Raw genomic sequence first — 15,528 nt, 5'->3', positions numbered from 1 at the left:
GGAGTTTGGCAGGTGCTTTAGGATCCTGAAGGCTTTCAGGTGACTGAGCATTATAGAAACTTGTGATTCCTGCTGCCTGTGCTCAGAGGAGTATTTCTGATCTGAACCTCTATTAACTCTAGCATGATGCAATTTGCTTAGACATTACCCTGCTAATTACATGTTAACTTTTCATACTTACCATGTACTATACCTCCCAGAGGAAAATACTGTATTCAGAACAAAAAAAATTTAGAGTTCATACACTTAAAAAAATGCATAAGACTTTGGCAGGAGCAGAGTATTGAAGTAATCTATCTTCCTAATAACTGAAATAAGCAGCATTGTGTTGTTGCTGTAGGAATTTTTCAGTCATTCTTGGTTAGTTATTTGAAATATGGAAGGATGATGGTTCCCACTCATATATTTCATTTGTTTGTCATCCTTTTCAGAATGGAAATTTCTGAGAACAGATTGTGCTGAAAACTTCTATGAACTTTGTACTGTGAGTTGCACAAAGTACAAAAGTTTGTGTGTGGACTTAAGTTACAAATACACTTCAGAGAAAAGCATAACTTTTGTTGACACTTAATGGGTTAGTACTGCATTTCTGGATACTACATTAAATCAGATCAATACAATAAATGAGGAAATACATCACACTGTGGATTTATCATGTGTGTCATTGTCTTTAGAGGTCATCAGATAAGCAAATAAGAAAGTGCTTTCTCATTTCTTATTTTCAATTAGCAATTACTAGTAATGTTGAAGTATATTATGCTTCATTACTTATTCTGTGTCCTTTATTAAAAAAGAATTGTAGAGGTTTAATGAAAGGTCTTTAGATAATCAGAAATTTGTAAAAATAGAGGGAACTCACTTAAAGCAAATTTTAATGAAAATTGAATATTATTGCTCCTTTTCTCTTAGCACTGTGTTGTCAAAACAGGGCTGTGGGGTGACAGATGCACCACTGTTGCCCTCCAAGAATCAGGAAAATCAAGGTTCAGAACCACTTGGCAATCTTGGTTCAAGTTAGGAAGTGAATCCAGTCCTTGGTGGCACTCTTGTCTTCTGGCCACTTCCCTGCTCCCCAGACCTGCAGTGTGTGAGCAGCAGGGAGAAGTGGATGCTACCAGCAGGAATTATGTTATTAACTCTGGCTCAGTTCAGGAGAAGCTTCCCACCCTCCCTGGTGGAGGAGCAGCCAGGGAAGGGAGGCAGAGCAGGAGCAAAGGTGGCTGATGTGCAGAGCCGTGGCTCACTCTGCTTCACTGATGGTAGCCATGGCAACCCCAGGACATTAACTTATGCAGTGATTGCAAGCCATGAGCATCAAAGCAAGTAATTAGGGAGACAAATGGGAAGTCTTGATGGATTCTTCCATCGAGATCAAAGCTTTATATAAGTTTTTCATTCATCTGGGAACAAGCACTGGGATTATTTGTATCTTCTATTAGGCTATCAAGGAAATTTGGGACCAAAGCTAGATTGTTTCATAATTTTTCAAGGAAAGGCCACTCAACTGAGCCCAAAACCATTTAATAGCCATGATACTAAATCAGGAATTGGACTTGTTGAATCAGGCCATTGGAGTATTCAGCACACACCTTGAGATTTTCAGGAGAAAATTGTGCTGAACTGAGGTTTTCCATGCCATTACCAGGAAGGTTAACTGTGACTAAAAAATTTTAAGAATGCAGTTTTTAATCCATGACACGTGCTTCTAAAGACTCATACGATTAGGGAATTCACTCTGAATATCTTCAGATCAAGAACAGAGGAGAGATACTGCCTGAAGTGTAATGACTTGTGCAAGATGAATGCTCTGAAGTGATGCTCTGTGCTCCCTTCTGCCTGTATGCTTTAACATGTCTTCTGTAATAAAGACCCTGGGCAGGGAAAACCCTGTGGGCAGCATGAGGTCCTCAAACAACAGGGGAGAACAAAAATTGAATGATGCAACAGCAACTCATTGTAATGAAGATCTTTGCACAAACTTTTGGATGGGCAGGTTCTCTCAGTACTGGGCATTTAGAGTGAACTTTCAAACACAGTATTTCCTATTTTCCCCCAAGTGCACACGTTTCAATAACCATAGGGTCTGTTTCTCTTTTTCCAAGATTTGCTTTTCTGAAAGGTAACTTATCTAAATTAGGCAGGAGTTTTTCAAAGCAATGAAACTTCCACAGCTCTCCATTGAGTACAGAGCATCATGTGGGATGCAGCCATAGTCCCAAGAGCATCAATAACTTCATTTTGCTGGGATTTTAAGGCAGGCATTAATATTTGGCTTGGGCTTTCATTTTTAATTGATGAAGGAAAAGACTATCTGCCTTTCTTTGCTTCTTGATAACGCAGGCTTCTCTTTAGTAACTTCAAACACCCCAATTCCTCAGTTAAAGGCGAATTAAGTTTTCCTGTATTTAAAATTAGCTCTCTGAGGGTGGTATCAGCACTCTTTCTTTTATGTTTTAAGTCCCAGTTCTTTAATCTGTTTCTAATACATTCTGTTCAGCAATTTTGCATTTCTGTTTTAGTGGAAGCAATGCTGATTAATTCCTTCTTATGACATCTGTGGCTGCATCCTAGATTAAACCTACTCTAATACAGAGCCTATCATTAAGTGTTAAATATTCTTGCAAGGCTACTTAAATTAGATTCAACATCAGTGGATCATTTAGTAGAGAGTCGTTAATTCTCCATCTTATGGCAAGGCCACATTCTGGTGATGCTTTTAATCAGAAGATTATTGAGGTATGATTTGAAAGGGATATGCTGCCCATATTTTGCCTTTGGGCAAATTATGAAAGGTCAAGTTGCCAAGGAAACAAAACTAAGATAACATTACTAATTCCTGACTCCAAGAGTTGTCTTTCCTGATCATATCATTTGCTCACTGTACATGCTTAGAAAAGATACCAGCTGACAATATCTCTGCCATTTAGTTCAACAGAAAATGGCTTTATAATTCTTGCTCCTCTAGATAGCGTTCACAGTGATGACAAGGCTCACCAGAATACTTGGCCTCTGTGGAATCCACAGATTGGTTGGTTTGTTCACAGATAAGGTAAATTATTCCTGATTTATGGAAGGGAGAAGAAGGAAGGGAAGGGTTACAATTTACATATTCAAAGATAGCTGCAAAGTTAAGATGTTACCGGTTTTGACAGGCTAATTTACAGCTCTTTAGAGAATCCTGATGTTCATAAAATGAAGGGCACTTGATAGCACAACTTCATTAAGGCCCCTCAAGTTAAACACTCAGAGTCTCTTCTTCTGGTCACTGGTCAGGCCCCTGGAAGAGCCAGGAAGATTTCTCCAATATTTGCTGCTCTCCTGAGTGTCATGCTTCCTCTTTTTCTGTCCTTTCCTCTTCCCCTTTCCTATTCCAGTGTAGGATTGGCTCTGGTGCAAGAGAGCCAGGATGTTATGATGAGCCCATTCCTGCCCCTTTCTCCTTTCCATCCACACCTCTATGTGTGTCTGTTTCTGTTCAATTTCTTGCTCTTCCTTTGGAGAACTCATGAGAAAGGAATCATTTAATTCCCTTAAGTATCAACATCTGAGATTGTGGGAGATTCTGTCCTTAAATTTTCCCTGGGAGCTGTGCTGTGTCACAGGGCACTGCATAATGAATACGACCCTGCCAATCAAGACACTCTGTTTTATATCACTTATTACTAAATTGAAAATGGTGTTTTACTACAGCAATAAAGGGCTGGTGCAGCATGAGGTACATTTTTATACAACTCTATGAACTTTGTCATTGAAAACATTATAGCCTTGAATTTGAGAGCACAGTGGAAGGCAGTATAATTTGATTACCTATATTAATCAAGTAGAGTACAACATATAAAACCAGTAATGCATAAGTCTGACTGGAGCCAGATAACCCTCTTGTGCATCTTAGAAAGATTTATTTTCTGTAATATAATTCATTTGACATGAAAGTATCATAATTGCAGTTGCTAGGAAGGATTTCTTTCTTTCCTTTTTTTAGGGAAAAAAAACTATCTTGCTTTCAAAAGCAGTTTGTTCTTCTAAAGCTCTGCTTACTGAAAATTGAAAACAAAGATTTGTTTTTGTAATTGTGGCAATTATTCATTAGCCAGCTGATCTAACACCATGGTTTGTTTTGAATACTGCTTGTGCTTCATGAACAAGTATTAGGTGTGAATTTAAAAGAATATTTTTTGCTGTACATTGATTACATTGATTATTAGCACTGTCATTCTCATCCTGTGCTTCTAAAAGCTGCCCAGAAGCTCTTGAGCCTTCAGTTACCTGTGCAAGTACTTTGCATAAACTCTGAAAAGATCTTCCTTCCCCTCACTCACTCCATGAAGAGGCTTTAAAGCATTTTTAAGACACCTGATTGCTCTGCAGTCTGTGAAAGCCCCTGTTGTTATTGGATATGCAGTAGGGACACACACTAATAATAGCATTATCCTGCAATTTATGCATTTTATTGCTGAGTGTGGCTGCAAACCACACGTGAGCTGGTTGGTGTATCACGGCTGATACAGCAACATTCACAAGGGAAAAAGAACAACCCACTGTGCCACAGCTCCCCTGGGAGCAGGAAAACTTCCCTGCTTCATAGTGCACACAAACTGAGAGGGCTTAAAATATCTTGGTCAAGGTATTTTCCAGTTCTTCGAACAGATTTCACGTTTGCCTCTGTTCATCATAACTTACTGGAAAATAAAAGGTTTGTATAATTCATTGTGTTCTGACTCTGTGACAAATACATAATAGCTTGCTCCAGCTAATTATTATTTCCTCTTTGTGCTAATGAAAGGTGATAGAGTCCATTCCCAGCAGTGTTGGTAGCCCCATCTCATTGTTGGTCCACAGAGCAGTAAGTTGTTTTTTTCCATTTTTACTCTTCAGTCTGTTCTTTTTCTCTTCTTTCCCCTCCTGTTGAGATGTTTTCTCTTTCTTTTATTCTCTAATTGCTCAAGTCTGGATTAGACATACAGGGGGTCGTCAGTGCTGAGGGAACACTTTGACATGTTGGAACTTCTGTTCATAAATGACATTTATCCACAGAGCTGAGCATTTCCTCATCAGCTCTGGGAGGAAAATACAAATTTAAAAAGCGACAACAGCAAGCAGAAATCTGCTCAAGCCTGTTCAGAAAGTTTCAGGATGGCTGAGCTGAGGATACTCACATTCCCATCTTTCAACATGTACAGCCAACCCTTGTCTTGGTCTTTGAGGTCAGTGCTGCTCAAGCTGCCTTGGCAGTCTGAAAGCAGAACAGTGAGGTAGATTTACATTTGTAAATCATTACATTTCCATCAATCATGGGCATTTTGGGGGCTGACAAGAACAAATGAGTATCTAGGGGCTTTGAAAGAGAGGAGCAGACATGCTAAGGTAGGGGGAAGCCTTTACAATTTTACCTGGAGTAGGATATATATGTTTTCAACATTGCTTAGTGTTTTAAGGTTTGTCATTTAGTGGTCCAAAGAAGTATTCTCCAGGTAATGGCATAGGTCTTGAAGCTTTTAGATTTAGCTTTGATGGGGCATAATTCTGTAAGAGTGAATAACCAAGTTGTTACTTTCTTATCAAATTAGCTTGAAGTCTCTGCTGTATTCCTTAGATTCCATTGGAGATGCCCCAATGAATGTCCTAGGCAATGCTGGTCCTTCACGTCCAAGACTTACCTTCTTTAATATTTCTATGATCTAAGTGGAATGAAAGAAAAAAGTAGACTGAATTTGCATTCTATTAATGCTAATGACAACTGCTGGATATTGGGGGTGTGGGGGTGTGCAGAGGTGGTTTTTAGGTTTCATATTTTAAATCTTTTTTATTTCTCTCTTGGTGAATTTCTTTGTTCCAGGGTAGTTCGCCTGTGGTGAGTGGGGCAGCCATCCCTTAAGATTTATTTTAAAAGCAGTGGTTGAAATCTGTAAGCACATGCTCTGGGTTTCCTTGGAGGAATAGGCCTTCAGTAGATGTCTCAATTCTTGTGCTAAATATTTTACCAGATATGAATTTTAATGTTCAATAATGCAAACATTAATGGTAGCTATAGTAAGCTTAATATTTTTTACCCACAACAACATAAACCTTGCTATGAGTTAAATAGCAGTGGAATTAAATAACATTAATTATTACTTTAATTATATATAAGTATAGTTAATCTTGTCCCTGACAGCAACAGGGACTTTCAGTGACTGAAGTCATTTGGCAAAACAAAGCAGCTGATTCACATAACCTTCATATATTCATTAAGTGAAGAATGAGCTGAAATTCTTTTCACTGAATTAATGTATTTTGAGAGCACAGTAGGTGCTTTATCATTGTTTTCCATGTCCAGAATCCCTAATTAAACAGTGCTCTGAAATGTTCTATTTCCCAGGATAGTGGTGGTGTGTTTCCAGGTGTGCAGCTGGTCAGCCCAGCTTCACCCACCTGAACTCAGCCTGGCATCAGCCACTCCTGCCAGCTCCAGCCTAAGGCACAGCAGAGATTTGCCTTCATACCTGAGCCATGTCAGCTCTGGTTCTAAAATGAGTCCCCTCTTCTGGAAGTTCATGTTAGACATTTTTGGGCCTTCAACTTGAGTTTGAATGCAAAAAGCTGTAATTTACCTGTGGGGGAATTTTAGGGTTCTTAGATGGGTGTCTTTGTGCATAACCTGGTGTGTTCTTTTGTTGCTGCACAGCTTGGATTTTAGAGAAGTAATGAGGAAAGGAAGTTGGCAGCATGAGAAAAAGTGTGTGTGTGTGTGTGTAAATATATACACCAAGAAATTAAATGTATAAATGAAATCAAATAAGCATTCCCGTGAATGAGCTGTAAGAAACCACAGCAAGTTTCATAACCAGAAATCCATCACCCTGATTCCAGAGGGTGGCTGTCATTAAGCAGGATAGGGAGGTATTTGGAAATGCCTTTCCTCCTGAGTTCCATGCTGAAATCCTCTCTAACAGCTTCCTGCAGCTCATAATGGTTCTGCACGGAGGGAAGACAGCCATGCATGTTCCCTACTAAATAAATATGTAAATGGAGCTCCCAAACAGAGTCACAGAGCATGGAGTCACATAGCTGAGAATAACTGAATGCTTTCCATTAGAGGAGGGTACTTCAGCAAATTCTGTTGTTTTGTACTGGCCCAGGAGTTTTTGGTGACTCCACAGTGATGTGGACATGGCATAGTAATAGACTAGATTTGCAATCCAAAGAGAAGAAAACCGATGTTTATTGTAAATGGGGAATTACTAGGCAGATCATTATGGTTAAAGTGGCTTTTGACTATATCCTTATTAAATCCTGAACTCCTTAATGTTAGAGAAAGCTTATAGCCCCCTCTCCAAACAGCAGCAGCCTCTCATTTTTATAAATAATGGCTTTAAGCCGTTTTTCTTCTCCTGGACATATCATCTAGGCATCCTTGCATTAAAAAAAAATTAAAGTTGCTCTGTGCAGTGAGCCACTGCAAATCCCATCTTGGTTTCTGCTCTTCCCAGGAGAGCGTGAGGGACCAAAGCAGCTGGGGCAGGGGTTCAGGCAGACTCATGGTAAAGGGGAGGCAGCAAGGCAAGATGTCTCTGACAAGCACATGGTGTAAGGCATAGCCTAAAACAAGAGAATTAGAAAGTAATGGGTGTTTCTTTGGTTCCTTAGTGAAAACCCATGTACAGCTTCTGTAATGTCTCCAAGAGTGTCTGTCTGATGAAAAGAAAATGAGTGACAGGTGACACAAAGCCCAAGCGAGGGAAGAGGGAAAAGAGCTTGTGAGCACTTGAGAAGAGAAGCAGGCTGCATCCCTTTTCTTGTCAGAGTTTCCTCTGTTTTGTAAATTGGTGAAATGCAGCACCAACCACTCAACTCTGTGTGCACTGTTCTTTCAATTACCCAAGTGTGGCTGTGGGTGCACCACCAGAGATGGTGTGGAAACAAGGAGAGATAGGAAAGATGGGAAAAAGTTTCAGTTCATTATTTGTGTGAACCTGCAAATGCTGGCCTAAGTGTGGTCCATAATTCACATTACCCTTTGGTGTAGTCATAGACAGTACAAGTGAAAATTACCTCCTGCATTGTCCCATCACTCTCCTTCTTGGGAAATATGGGCTGAAATTAAGCATAAAATTGTATGGTGGGTTTCCCAAGCTTTCCCAAGGGTGCTGAGATTCTGCAACCATAGATAATGAGTCAATCACAGTCAGTAAATTGACTTCCAGGCAGCTACATCAGCCTACCATTAAATACTTAGAATGAGTCCAGATAGTGAAAAAGAAAGTGAGGAAGACTATACATTGAGAGAAGTGTACTGTAGGGGGATGGATGGATGGATGGATGGATGGATGGATGGATGGATGGATGGATGGATGGATGGATGGATGGATGGATGGATATGGATATAGATATAGATAGATAGATCTACTTTTTACTGACCATTGAGTAGAATAGATTGATTCTGGAAAGATCATCATTAATTCATCCAAAAATTATGGCAAAGCACTCTACTGGAATATTAAGGCCTGAAGCAGGAGGTAAAATATGGTAAACCAGCCAGAAGGCCTCTCCTGAGTGTGGTACCAAACTCCTGTGTGTAGATGGCATTGGATGCTGACTTTTCTATTTTTAATGAATGTGTCTTTATTAAGCATTTAGGTAGCAACACTCATCTGTGTAGGCTCCAGTAAAAGATTGCAGTATGGAAAGATCTTTTTACCTTTCCTGTTGGGGGGGAAGGGCAAGGATGTGGGAAATGAAGAGAAATCTGGTGGCTGGTACAGCTTTTTCAAGATGGGTTGGTCACTCACTCCCTTGAACGAGGTAATTTTTAGACTTGGCTGGAAAGTAGGCAGCTGTAGATCTTATTTTGTAGATATCAAGGAATAATTTGTGATAATCCCTTTTTCTCCAAAGTGCTTTCCTGTGTAAAGGTATAATAATAAAGAAACCATTTTCAGCATAAAAGATGTGCTTGTCAAACCACAGCAATGATTTTCCAGTTCCTGGCTTTTTTAGTTGTGCAGCCTTCTAATATTTCTGCTTGAATTCTTTCACGACAGAAGCAAATGAAAATTACACCGTGGTTTTTAGGTCTCTGTTCCCTGATTTTTGCTTGTCATGTCATGAACTTCTTCGAAGCAGTGAAATGGCAGCCCATCTCCCTGAGAGCTCCAGACAGATTTCTAAAGTTGTCTTGTTAACAGCTTGTCAGAAACCTACATTTCAGTCTCGCTGAGTTTATATCATGCAAAAAAAAAAAAAAAAAAGTTGCTGGAAATTATGATTTTTACAGGTTCTGACATTTTTCTAAAGAACTGAAATGCTCAAGGCTGCTGTCTCCCTTAACAGGCTGTGCTGTTTTGGGTAATATTCTGCGTTGCATCAACTGAACATCAGAGCAACATTCAGTTTCTTCCCTTTAACATGTTCTTTGAATTATTTAAGGTGTTTTGATGTTGGCTAGAATTCGTAACAAAGTCCTCCAGCTTTTATCCTAAAATATCAAAAAGGTTGAGATTTTTTCCTTCCCCCCCCCTCCCTTTTCTCCCTCTTCCCTAACCCTTCCTCCCTCCCTCCTCCCGCTTTTAATAGATCCTTGCATGGATCATCAGGGGACTTTCTTTTATGTTGTACAGCATGAAATGACTTAGTCAGGGTCTTCCTGATTAATTTATGAGTGCTATGAAAAAGGGAAGGGGGGAAAAACAGTCCTTGAGGGATTGACCCTAAGCTGCAGCAGATCAACTCAATTTTATGGAATGAAAAGAGACTTAAACAGTATTTTTAGCGTCGGTTTCTCAACCCACAGAGGTAGAGGAGCTCCCTGCATCCGGCAGGCTGGAGCAGGGCAGGAGGTGCCCATCTCTCCGGGTGGCTGATGGAGAGGAGCTCAGGTCTTTGGAGGCAGTGAGCACGTTTAGAGTTAAAGCTGTGGCAGATTGGTGGATTAATGTGCTCTGCCTCCAAGGGACAAATGCTCTTTTTTTTTTTTTTTTTTTTTTTTTTTCCCTTTTCCCCGTTTCCCTTCCCCTTGCTCCCTCCTTCCCCACTCTGGGCTTGCAGATGACAGCTGTTGGTCACTTAACAAAATGTCCTCTTGATTGCTGCTTCACAACAGGGGCCCCCTCAGACCAAACAGCACATAGCCCATACAATGCATCACTGCCCCTCAAAATTAGTTATAGTGCTCTGGGCTATTCTCAGCTGCCATAGCTAATACTCTCTTGCTGTTCTTCTCTCTCCCCCTCGCCCTCCCCCTCTGCAGACAAAGGCTCAGCCTATACATCTGTAGTGCTCATAACCTCCCCCTTCCCCCAGCCAAATGCTGAGGAGAGAAAGGGAAAAAAAAAATTGCTGCCCTGAGGCTCAATCTGTTTCTTACAGCTCTACCCCGGCACTTGGAAGCCTGAGCTGGTCTAGCCATGGGGAGGCCCTGACTCATTTCATCAAGCTGTCAGGGAGGCAGTGGAGCTAAGAGGACTCTGCTGCCTGGGGCAAGTTCAAGTCAACATTCGATTTCCGTCCTCCCCCCGGCCCCCGCCTTTCGCTTGGACACTTTCTGTGCTCTGGATCTAAACTTCTCCCCGAGCTGCAGCAGCTCACAGCTTCTTGCCAGGAGGAAGGACTTGTGGGACCTTATAAAGGACACAGTGGCAAAATTGCTGCAATAAATCAGTGGCCCTCTGACACTTGGCGGTAGCTTAATGTTTTGGCACTTTCTTTCCTGTGTATGCCTCAAGTCCCATTAGCAAGCTTTTCTGTCAGTCTGGCTCATGATAAAACTCTCTCTTCCTATCATCTTAAGCAAGCCCCTGCAGACATGAATCTGATGCCAGACTTAATAGGAAACAACACCCTCCCCTGCACACCCAAGCGCGCATCCGTACGCACCGCCACTGCTCCCGGGAAGTCAGCTCAGAGGGCATGGAGAAGGGAGGGCTCTTAAAAACAGCCTTGATTTTACTCCTTCCTTTAAAAGAAGCATTAACAACCTGGGATTTAAGCTTAGTGCTTCCCCAAGCCTTGCTATTAAAAGAAAATGCAGTAACTAAATATGATTGGAAATAATAAGATAGCGGTGACACGGCAGTGCAGTGGGTGTGCAGGCTGCATAGGTGTCTACACTGTTCAGATATTCTGTGCAGCTTTCTACATACACACTCTACCCTGACAGCTTCCATTGTAATGTTATAGGCAGTATATTTAATATTTTTGCCCCCTCTCCTCTCAGCCTTGCACTTCCCCAGACAGTTCTAGTTGCAGGTGGATGCTTAGATTGCGTGTCCCTCCGGGCTGGGGTCTGTTTCTTCACATGGCTAGCTTAGATGTCTGTCACCCTCTGCTTGATCATAATGTAAACAGTATCTGTAGGTATGTGTGTTTATGTGGAGAGGAAAAAAGCAAGCCTTTCTCTCAGCTGTCTGGGCAGTAAGTCCAGTGCTGTGCAGTGTCTGGCACAACAGGGCCCACAGCCTTGGGACTGTGTAGGCACAACCTAAATCAAAAACCACTGGCTTTGGGTGAAGTAGGGGATAACCATGTTTGTGTGGATAAGCTGAGGTGACTTCTCAAAAGCTTGGAAGTGGCTCCATTGAAATACCTGCATTTCTCTGCACCCATCATGACATAGCATCCGGGTATAGCCAGTCTTGTTGCAGTCTTAGGAGACTTGGTTGGTTTTGTTTTCATTTCTGGAAGCTCCTGTTCCTGGTATGAGACAGTTCACATGACTGTGTGATGTCAATTAATCAATGTAGATTTTATATTATGTTAAGGAAACCTGGATGATGTAGTAGTTAAAACATTGGGGTTAGAAAAGAGTTGAAGGACATTCTCCTGGTTCCTAAACCCACCAGAAATCAATGAGAATCATAGTACAGGTTTAATATAGCTTGCAAGGAGCTTGGGGCCAGTCTAATGGTAAGAGAAGGTCCTTTGCCAAATATGCTGTTGCCTGTTTTACAGTAGCCATAAGCCCATCTTTGTCCCCTCTTGAGGTGGTTTTTAGAAGGAGGTGATGGAACACATCACAGCTCCTTGCCTGGTTGGAAAGCCATCATGGAGAGGGGTCTTGTGAAGAGAGATTTCACCCTAGGGATCAAAAAATGAGAAACTGCAAGGCCCAGTCTACACACATGGATGCTCCATCTGTGATTCCTGAGTTTGGTGTTGTCCTGCTGAACCTCACCCCATGGGAGGCTTCCTTCCAGCTGGAATCTGTCACTGCGAGAAATTGTTTCCAAAAAGCTGTGCAATTAGGGGTCGACTTTGCAAACATTCTTGGTGGAATTGGGATGCAATTGGCGCAACCCAGTGAATAATCCCTTTAGGAGCCTTTATGAACCCCGTACAATGGCTGTTTACAGTCCTGCTTATAGACCAGGAGTGTTAACAGGACTTTAGAAAAATCCAGGTAATTGAAGCTTTTGTCTTTCAATGAGCCTCCCGTTGCTTTCAACAGTTGCCATTCTCCACATTTTCTTTAACTTTTTTTGTTTTGACAAGGGCTTTTGTCCCTCAACAACAGCAGCGTGGGAGGTGAGCCTGGCTGGGTGGTGGCCTCAGCCTTCGCAGCATGGCCTCCTCCTCCTCCTCCTCACTCGGGATAAGGTGGCTTTTAAGACACAGAAAATCCTCTGTGCCCAAAGCAGAGTCTCTCCCATGACTGCATTATTCATTCCAGCATCCCAGGGATGGAAGGTCCCTGCCCCAGCCTCTGTGCTGAGCCGGGGCTCTGCAGGCAGGGCTGAGGAGGAGGCTGGAGGAGCAGGCGTGGGAGGCTGAAGGAGTTCCCACAAAAACTGAACCAACCCTTCCAAACTGGGGCTTTTCAGCATGGCCAGGGGAGGGACAGGGGTCAGCAGTGCTTCTGCTTTCCACAGCTCTGTCTGGGCCCTTTTGGTTTTGCTGGCATTGGTTTTTCTATGCTGTTGCTCGTTCAGCAGCCTCTGGGTTCCTGTTTCTTGATGCAAGTGTGGGAGCCTCTTCCTTTTACTCAAAACAAAGAAAACCTGTGGGAATTCTGAAGCTTGGGGGCTTTTCCACCAAATCTCGCTGTATTTCCTTTAGGGGTTGGTGGGAGGTTAGCATAGGTTGGTAGCCATGAGTCTCAAGTTTTTATTTTCTTGTACGTTAAGCAGAAATCCAAATTTTATAAATATCGATGTGTTAATTCTTCCCCAAGATCCCTCATCCTGCAGGCCAGTTTTGAACATTCTCACATGGATTAAGATGAGTGTTTGGTGGTTTAAAGCCAGGTAGGAACCAGTAGAAGGGACAGTGTGTGTGTGTGTGAGTGATCCTGAATGGCTGCAGAGGGGGCAGAGGATTTGCTTGCACAAGGCAAACAAGAAATTGGGCAACTCACTGCCACAAATGCAGTTTTTAAACCACTCATCCTGCAGTCACAGCTTCACAGAAGGCTCTGTGTCCACACGGAGCCACATTCACATCCACAGCCCTGCTGCCTTCTGCAGTTTCCAGACTGATGCAATCATGATTAAAGTAAGGAAGATGTAAGCTAAAATGAAACAAAATTCTTTGCTGTCTTTTCCATTTTAAAAGCAATTAATTATGAAGTCTTTACAGATCCTGAATGGGGAAAAATGTATCCTCAGAGAGCAGATGTTTGCTTCATTCATATGTCTGTTTATAAAATCTAGCATGTGGATTTGATGGTTCACTGGCTTCTTGCAACTTTCACTTATCTACATGAGACAAAGTTGCATATTGGTACAGAGCAAAATTAGGCACTTAAATAAAGCAGTTCTGCACTTTTAGTAAGTAAACCATCTGTAAGGCTTTTACACTCATTAGAGGTGTACAAATTTTGGAGGTAAAATCTGTTTTCAACAAGAAAAACCCTCTTGTCTTTTTTTGTAATGTCATAATGCAGTAAGAATTAGACAAGAGAAGACTAAAATACTATCTTATATTTGAATAATAATGGTTACTAAAGTTCAAAAAAATTGTTTACATCTTAAATATTTTTAAGCTAAATTTGGTAATATTTACAGTACTGAGGTTTTATTGAGCCAGGACTCGTAGGCAAAAGTATCTGAGATTTAGTGATAATTTTGAATGCTTTCTAGTCAATGGATTTCAAAGTTTAATTTATTTGGTTATTTTATTACTGCAGTGTATAATTTTTAAGCCCCTGTTTGAATTGAAATTTTTGTTGATATTGCCTAAGCATACAATTTGAAGCAACTCCTGGCTGAGTGTGCTAAGTTATTTTTATGCCATTCTTGCAATAGGTGTAATTCTGCTGTAACATGCTTTAGGCTGAACAGTGAATCAGAGTCAAAATATTCCCCCTCTAAAATATGAGTGTTCATGTGAATGAGCACCAAGATTAAAATGGTAACTTAGGATACTTTAGTGCAGACAGGCTTTAAAGGGTAAAATAACAAGCTCCTTGTGACCCACTCCATTATGGCAATAATTTGGGGGAATGCACAGTCCCCGTAGCATTAGGGCTTGATCTGAGCTCCCCCTGGGTGGAGGTGAAAGGCTCCCCTCCCCTCAGCCAGTGTTTCTCAGGAGCATGTAAATAAGAATAAGTGGATTGCTGTGACTGCATCTCCCCCCACCCCACCCCAGTTTTGATGAATGTGTTTCTCTGTCAGCCTGAATTGTCTCTGTCTTGGGCAAGCACAAATGCAGCAGGTACGGGGGCAGCCTTTGCCCAGCAAACCTGTTTCAGCCTGTCTCAATGTGATGGACAATTAGTCCCATTCCAAGCCCAGAGCAGACACTTCTAATTGTTTGTGGTTGCAGGACACACAGGGGTTTGGGGAAGTCAGCAGATGGCTGCTGGTGGTGATTTATCAGGATTGAGTTTACTTTTGGTTTGTGCAAAAACAAACAGAACCTGTGTTTTGTATGATAATTTTCATAAAGGTCAGTGACAGAATAAAAGTCACAAAAAAGGCACAAATGGCTTATGGCAAGGTATTTACTAAAGACATGGCTACCTGATGTTCTTGCCTACTATAAAGCAATTGGCTGGGACTTTGTGCAGTTTGCTGGTATTAACTCTGGTTTTTCCTGGAGAACTTTCCCACCCACAGCTCCTGGCCCCTGCAAGGCAGTGTCCTATTACTTCTTCCATTTTTCTTCAGGTTCTTTCTTTTCCAGAATGGTTAACTTACAATTAGATCTGTGCACACCCTGCTAAACAGTCAGATTTCTCTGTGAAAAACGTGCTGTGGATCATGTGGGGCAGTGTAAAATGGTTTCCTTTTGAAAGAAAAAGAGTTCTGCTTAGTCAAGACTATAGAAAAACAGATTCCTTAAACCAAGCATTTTCACTGCAGTGAAATGGGAATAAGGTATCAGTTGGGAGGCTGAGCAGATTCACTGTGGGAGATTCCTCCAATATATTGGGGCTGTTTTTGTGCTCAGTGTGTTTCAGAGAATTTAAAAATAAAAGGTTCAGATAGAAGAAGAAGAGATCAAATATTCTCTCATAAATCAGCAGAAAATTAAGAATGTAACAGCTGAAATTTCTGCTGTGTGACTTGAGGATAAAAGAATGTGACAGGAGAGATCCCCCCTTCCCCACTC

The 15,528-nt window shown here is 41.5% G+C and overlaps 1 protein-coding gene across 21 annotated transcripts in view; it reads left to right on the top strand.

Annotated features, from left to right (window-relative positions):
• FBRSL1 (fibrosin like 1) overlaps nt 1-15,528 on the top strand; it is a 505,293-nt gene that overhangs the window by 318,420 nt on the left and 171,345 nt on the right. The gene's annotated exons all lie outside the window — the stretch shown is intronic.

This window comes from Serinus canaria, chromosome 15 (genome assembly GCF_022539315.1).
Source record: "Serinus canaria isolate serCan28SL12 chromosome 15, serCan2020, whole genome shotgun sequence".
In the NCBI taxonomy this organism is placed as follows: Eukaryota; Metazoa; Chordata; class Aves; order Passeriformes; family Fringillidae; genus Serinus; species Serinus canaria.
This window is presented reverse-complemented; position numbering and strand designations above follow the sequence as displayed.